Source organism: Cicer arietinum, chromosome 3 (assembly GCF_000331145.2).
Source record: "Cicer arietinum cultivar CDC Frontier isolate Library 1 chromosome 3, Cicar.CDCFrontier_v2.0, whole genome shotgun sequence".
Classification (NCBI taxonomy): Eukaryota; Viridiplantae; Streptophyta; class Magnoliopsida; order Fabales; family Fabaceae; genus Cicer; species Cicer arietinum.
In genome coordinates this window covers 48,051,073-48,058,520 of record NC_021162.2, presented here as the reverse complement: position 1 = coordinate 48,058,520, position 7,448 = coordinate 48,051,073, and the positions used below count along the sequence as shown (strand labels likewise).

The 7,448-nt window shown below is 25.1% G+C and overlaps 1 pseudogene; it reads right to left on the bottom strand.

The window, feature by feature from the left end:
* Nucleotides 1-204: 204 nt before the first annotated feature.
* The window catches only part of LOC101498023 (beta-glucosidase 13-like), a 23,531-nt pseudogene continuing 16,287 nt past the window's right edge, over nt 205-7,448 (bottom strand).

Sequence of the window (7,448 nt, the reverse complement as noted above, 5' to 3'; positions counted from 1 at the left end):
TCTCATATTATATATATAAACATTTATCCTATAATAATTACTAAAATTATTTATGACCAATTATATTACGGATATTACATTAGTAAACAATGAATGTGTGTATATATTTTTCAAAACAAAATTCTTTACACAATCTTTGAAATATCTATATCTAATATGAATTTACAAAGAAATAAAATAAACGACATACTATAAACAATCAAATTTCAAAGTCAAATTCCATTACATCCACATTTTATTTTATTGATGTGCTCCACTTTTTATGTAAATCCAGTTAAATCTTTTGTCAAATACTTTTTGTACCATTTAGCCGCATCGGTCGGTATACGCTTGAGACTATTATTAAAATCGATATGATAAAGTCCCCATGTTCCAGAATAGCCTGCTTGAAATTCAAATGTATCAAATGCTGCCCACGCGAAGTAACCACGAACATTTGCACCATCACTATCAATGTAAACATATAAAAATATTAAATATCATATTCTTGGGAAATGAGGTTATAGAAGCACAACATATCAAATTCATCTATATTTCAAACTAATGTTTATTTGTTTAATCACTTCAAATTTGGATATTAGATATATTTAGAGCCAACATTTATAAATATTTAAAATATTCTACTCTTTTAAATTGAAAAATATACTTTTGAGTAAGAATAAATATTTATTAAGATGTTAAAATTTATGCTCTAACAATTTAAAAAAATTTATACAGTCTTTTGATTATATATGATCACGATGTCAATTTGTTATACCACCTTCTAACCTATCTCAACATATATCTATATAGTAATGTGACTAAATGATTGTGTAAAATTTTATACTATCAGCGTGATGTTATTAAACTATGTTCTAATATACTATCAGCGTGATGTTATTAAACTATGTTCTAATATACTATCAGCGTGATGTTATTAAACTATGTTCTAATCCTTTGTTTTTAAACTGTCAATATTAGTAATTAGTTGGTATGTTAGTAATTTTCTTTTTCACCGGAATTTGAACCCTATTTTAAGCTTTATTTTAGTCTAACTTGTTATAATTTCATTCTATTTATTTAAAAGTATGCTTAATTAAATTCATATTAACAGACAATAAAATATAGTTAAGATTTTATTTTTTTTATTTTGTTACAATTCTCCTTTAGTTTATTAAAAATATTATACATTTTTATTTTTTTGTGATAGACAAACCCAATACAAATTAAATAGACCTTAGAAAAACAACATTAAACCATACATAAATACAATGTACATACATATTTAATAAGCCAAAAGTAAATCTTCAATTCTAAAAATCATCAATTGTAACAATATATTTTTTATTATCCATGAAATTCTAAAGATGATGAAATATAACTTACTCAATTGCTGCTTTGGTAGCGTTTATATGTGCAGCAATGTAAGCCACTCGGTGTTCGTTCTTCAATGGATTTGGATTTTTTGTAGATGCACAACCTACAGAAAGAGAATTTCACAAAAAATATATTAATAATCTCTTTTTTTTTAATACAATATAGATATTAGTTATAATTTTATAAATGTGATCAAAATGAAACACCAACCATTTTCAGTTATGTAGATTTTTGGATTTTTGTACTTATTTTTAATGTAAAGTAAGACATTGTATAACCCTTCAGGATAAACATAGAAGCCAGCGTATTGATCCTACAAATTATCAATATTGAACAAAAATTAAAAAAAAATAAATGAAGTTATTCCCGTAATAAATATGATTATTCTAAATTCTCATTACTATTTTCTCACCATATAACCAAGGGTTTTTCCTTTAGCGTTAAAAACTACAATTATGAAAAAATGCCTAAAAATCAGCCAACAATTAATCATTGTAATTCTCTTACATATCAAATAAGTAAAATTTTATTTGTACAAACTGTGGTGTGAAAGTAGAATTTAGTTTGAACAAACTGCATACCTTCTGATCGAGCTAATGCATCAAAACTATCACCAACAACCTTAGTTCTATTTGGTTCATATATAGCAAAGTGAGAAGTATAATAGTTGATCCCAATAAAGTTTGCACTTCCTTTTAACATTTTTTTCTCCTTTTTAGTGAATTTTGGTAGCCTATTTCCCACCAACTTTCTCATTATTTTTGGATAATCTCCATGGAACACTGGCTCTAAAACCCTGAATGTTGAAATGAAATGTAGCAAAATAATAAATAAAAAAATATATATGTACATGTATTAACTATTAAAAAATGATATAAAAAGTTAAATAATCAAAATGTTGAACTAGTGATAAAAGAAATAATGAGTGTGGTTTACATAGTAACTAAAATGAACTTACCATCCCCAATAGAAATCCATTAGTCTTTGAGCAGCAGCCACATCCTCTGCTTTTGAACTGTAGGGAATATAACTTCCTGATGAAATAGCAAGTCCAATTTCTCCCCCTTGTATTGCCTGTATCAAACATATTTTTTTGCTCTTTAAAATTCTCCTTATTTTATAAACTAGTCACATTGTTATGAATCTCAACCGTTAATTTACATATATATCGAGCTAATGGTGATGCTATATATGTAATATGGAATTTCCAAAGTGCATCTTACTTGGAACTTTGTTCTGTATAACTTTGATGTTGTAGCATGTGCAATGAGGAAGTTGTGAAGTAAATTATATGATTGTTTACATATTCTAGTAGTTTGGCATGACTCAGTTGAAATATTATCAATGTTGTACATGTATTGATATATAGCTGTGACTTCTGCCTCATTAATTGTAGTCTAATATTTCACTCGATCTCCATATGTTTTAAATAGGAGTTCACAATAATCCTTGTAATGTTTCCTGAAATTTTATTTTACCATTAATAGTATAAGCAAGCATAATAAAATTCTATAATTTTTTGTGTAGACCAACTCTAAGGATAAATCACTTCATTGAAAATTAAATATCTATAGATGAGTTGATATGAAGGTAAATTTACACAATAGAGCGATTTAAGAAGCCACCAAGCTTTTGTTGAAGAGCTAATGGATAGTCAAAATGAATGATAGTCACAAAAGGCTCAATACCTGCACATTTAAATTAGTCATGAAAAGAGAGAAAAAAAATTGTTGTTCGTATTTTAAAAAATTTGTAGTTAATTTAATTAATGTAATGAATAATGGATGCTTGAATCATACCATTTTCGAGTAACTCATTGATTAAATTGTTGTAGAAGTTGATACCTTCTTTATTTATACCTCCTTTCAGAGTTCCATCTATATAATTGATTATTGAAAATATAAAGAAAAATAAATGTATTAATAAAATATGACAAGAAATGAATATATTATAACATTTTGGTGTGAATATTAAATATAGTTTAATAAATATTTGCCAACAATGTAAATTGTCTTGTGTGTCACTTCATCATATTAGGATTGACTAATAAGTAATCTTTGGTATATTGTCATTTCATATCTATTAAAATCTATATAATATATAAAGTATTATATCTTAAAAACACTAAATTATATTTTTAATCCCTTTAACATTATATTTGACTTCTTATAATTTGTATCATATGTTATTGGTAATTTGGAAAATTACTCCAAATAATGTCTTTAATTCTACTCTAAATTATAAATTTTGGGTTTTTCTTCATCTAGTCTTTATTCCCCAAGCCAGAGAACTACCAGTAAATACTGAGGACAATAGTATTAAAAAACAAAATATAAAATCCAATAAGAAAAAAAATAGAGATATTAAACAATGTGGAAAAAGTTTTTAATTATTGAAAATTTTGTGTAGCCACACAAACTTTTACTCAAAGGAACCAATAATATCTAAAATATAAAAAAGAATGAATTAAAATATATTTTAGGTGTTTTGATTTTTTATGGAGAAGAAAGACAATGTACATGTATTGACTTAGTTATTCTTCTATGGAGAAGAAACACAATAATCAATGTCATTTGTCAATTCAAGATAAATTTGACAAAGTCTAATAGAATGTTGGCGAAAATGGCTAAATTGTGTAACAAGTTAAATTTAAATATATTCTCATAGCGGTATGCATCCAATAGAGTCGATATAAATACCAATATTTTCTTTTTCTTATAAAGAATTTTCTAATTAAAAAAATACTTATTAAGTATAAGAATATTAATATGATAGCAAGTTAAGTATAAGAATATTTTCTACCTAGTTTTTAGAATTAGTATATGATAGCAAGTTATAAGAATATTAATTAAATACATACAAATGTATAGCTTCCATACAAACTCCTTCTAAAAGACATGTAAGTAAATGTTAACTAATAATAACTCCAATAAATATTTTTGAACGTGCATCCACTAATTTCTTTTGGGAGATAATGTTACCAAATTATAACTAAAAAGATAATGTTACTAAAATTCTCTTTCTTAAAAGCTAATGAATGTATTTTAGCCTTCTCTTAATATTTAACTGTTTTCTTTATATTAGTTTATCTTTCGACACAATAACTTGATATTATATTATTTAAGATATTAGATTTTATTAGTATAAAAATATTACCGGGCATCACTCTACTCCAAGAGATGGACATTCGATAAGAATTTACTCCGAGCTTTTTCAAATGTTGCACATCCTCCTACAATATAGTATATATTAAAATAAATTTAAAAATTAAATACAATATTTTAGATGCATATTTTTATAGTGAGTATAAAAAAGTGTTTAGTTTGAATTGTTTTCGATCTTTAATATTTGAATGAGGTAATAATGTTTTTTTAACAAGAAAGAGAGTAATAATATTATATTGATGGTTGAGTTGTTGAGAGTTAAGGAGAAGATGGATGGACCATCTTTCTCATCAAAATACTAACTATAATAATATTTATCAATAAATCAATTTTATAGTTGAGGAACTCACCTTATATCGCTTGTAATGATCAATCTTTGTGGGAAATTTATCAACATCTACATACACATCTGTATATGAAGAAAGCCAACAATAAACTTTTGGAGCACAAAACAAATGGTAATTAAAAGATGACATTGCTATAAAAAAAAAACTGATGATAATTAAAAGATGATATTGCTATCGAAAAACTAAATGAAAATACTACATGTCACTATAATACAATTACCCACTTATATTGGGGATCATATAATAAATTGATCAAAAATTAAAATCTTGTCACTACATGTCTACATCTAATCATTGTTTTTTTGTTGCTAATTTAAATTTTTTCAAGTGTAAGTATATATTTCGAACCTTTGTGATGTTTAACTATATCATCCCATAGACCAAGTCCTCTTCCTCCTTCATGACCTGCTCCTTCAATCTAAAGTTACCAAAAAGATTTTAGTAACAAATTAATTTATAGTATAATTTAAAGCTATTATATATATATATATATATATATATATATATATATATATATATATATATATATATATATCAGAAAAATATAAGTTTTTATAAGAGATATGGTAAATATATATATATATATATTTATATATATATATATATATATGTAAATTTTTTTTTATTATTGACAAGATCACCTAATTATATATATTGTTTTCCAAAATGTACCTGAAGGGCAGAAGATCCAGCACCAAACAAAAAGTCAGGTGAAAATGATGTTCGATTTGGAAAGCTTGAAGATTTTATTAATTTCAATATTGACTCGTATGGTTTTTTCGTTGCTACATCTTGAATCTATAAATTAACAAATTTCATGTTAATTAAAATATAATGATTCAATATTATCGTGTCTATTTGGCTAAAACGTAATCATGAGTACCTTTGAATTTAATAATTCTCGTTGAATTTGTTCCAACTTTGGGATAAGAACTGCAATATTAACATTAGAATACAACATATTAATATGCATATTTTTGAAACATAGAACGACACTTATTTAAAAATAGAAGGAGTAAATATCAAAATGTCCTTTAGAACAACCATCAAATTGATCTTTCGTTCGGGCTAACTTTTAATGCATTCTTCAAAACTTCAATACTCGTTATAAATACAAATCCATCTAATTTTACTAATGTACAATTAGGGATGGGAATAGGCTAGGCCGTCTGACAGGGGCCTATGGCCTGGCCTACTTATGGCCTGGCCTGGCCTATTTAATAAAAAGACCAGGCTTAGGCTATTTTTAAAGCCTATTTATTTAAATAGGTCAGGCTCAGACTTATAAAAAAGCCTATTAGGCCTGACAGGCCGGCCTATATATATTTAATTATTTATTAATGTTATTTTTTATTATTATATTAATAATATTATTTCCTATTTTAAAATTTATCAATTAGACAATCACTCAATAGTCATTCCATATTCGATAGTCATTCCATATTTGGTACTTGTTCCATATTCGGTAGCCATTCAATTAGTCAATAACTCAGTAGTCCTTCCATATTTGTTTGAGAGGTAATAATTGGTACATTTGTTTCAAAACAAAAAATCTATTCTTTGAAACCAAGAATTATGTTTTAGGGTTTAAAGGATGTTTGTTTCAGATTTTTTAAAAATTATTTTGTTAGAAAAATTATTTTTTGTTTAATATATATAGATATGTACATACAACATATTAATGCATATTTTTGAAACATAGAACGACACTTATCTAAAAATAGAAGGAGTAAATATCAAAATGTCCTTTAGACAACCATCAAATTGATCATTCCGGCTAACATTGAATGCATTCTTCAAAACTTCTATACTCGTTATAAATACAAATCCATCTAATTTTACTAATGTACAATAGGATTTTTATAGTTTTAATTGCTTAAATTTTTATTAAAAAAATGTCTTAAAGTTTTAACTGTTTCAAAGTTCGTTTGTTATAAATTATAAAAAAAAAATTATTTTAATATTCTATAATTTAAAGATTATTTTTTTGAGATTATAAAAAAAATTGTTTTAAAATGATAATTCTTTTAGAAGAAAAAAAACGTAATAAATGGACTATGAATTAAGTCCTCAGACTTTTATAATCCAACAAATTTGGAATGTTGTAAAGAAAAACCTTAAAAATAAATTCTCAAACCTTGTGCTTGAGCAGCAATGATGGAAAGCAAAACAAGGGACAAGATTACAATAATAGTTTTAGAAATTCTCAATGACAAAATCTCCATTTTTCGTATTGATAGAGAATTCTGAAATTTGATATATATAAAAACCACAAATGTTATACTATATATATAATAGAGAAATTTAAAACCAGCGTAGTTTTTTATACTTATGACAACCTATAAGTTGACTTTCTATTTTACTTATCAAAATCAAAAAAAATTATTACAACGCAAATCTATGATTTTATTATTTTGAGATTTCTTTGACTCTTGATAAATATAAATATTGCTATATGTAGACTTTCCAACTAAATTATGTTGTTAGTGTCATCTTCATACTGTAAACAGTTGTATAACTTTTTTCGTTAAAAACATAATAAAATTTGAATTAAAACCCATTTGAGTAATCGAGAAAAACT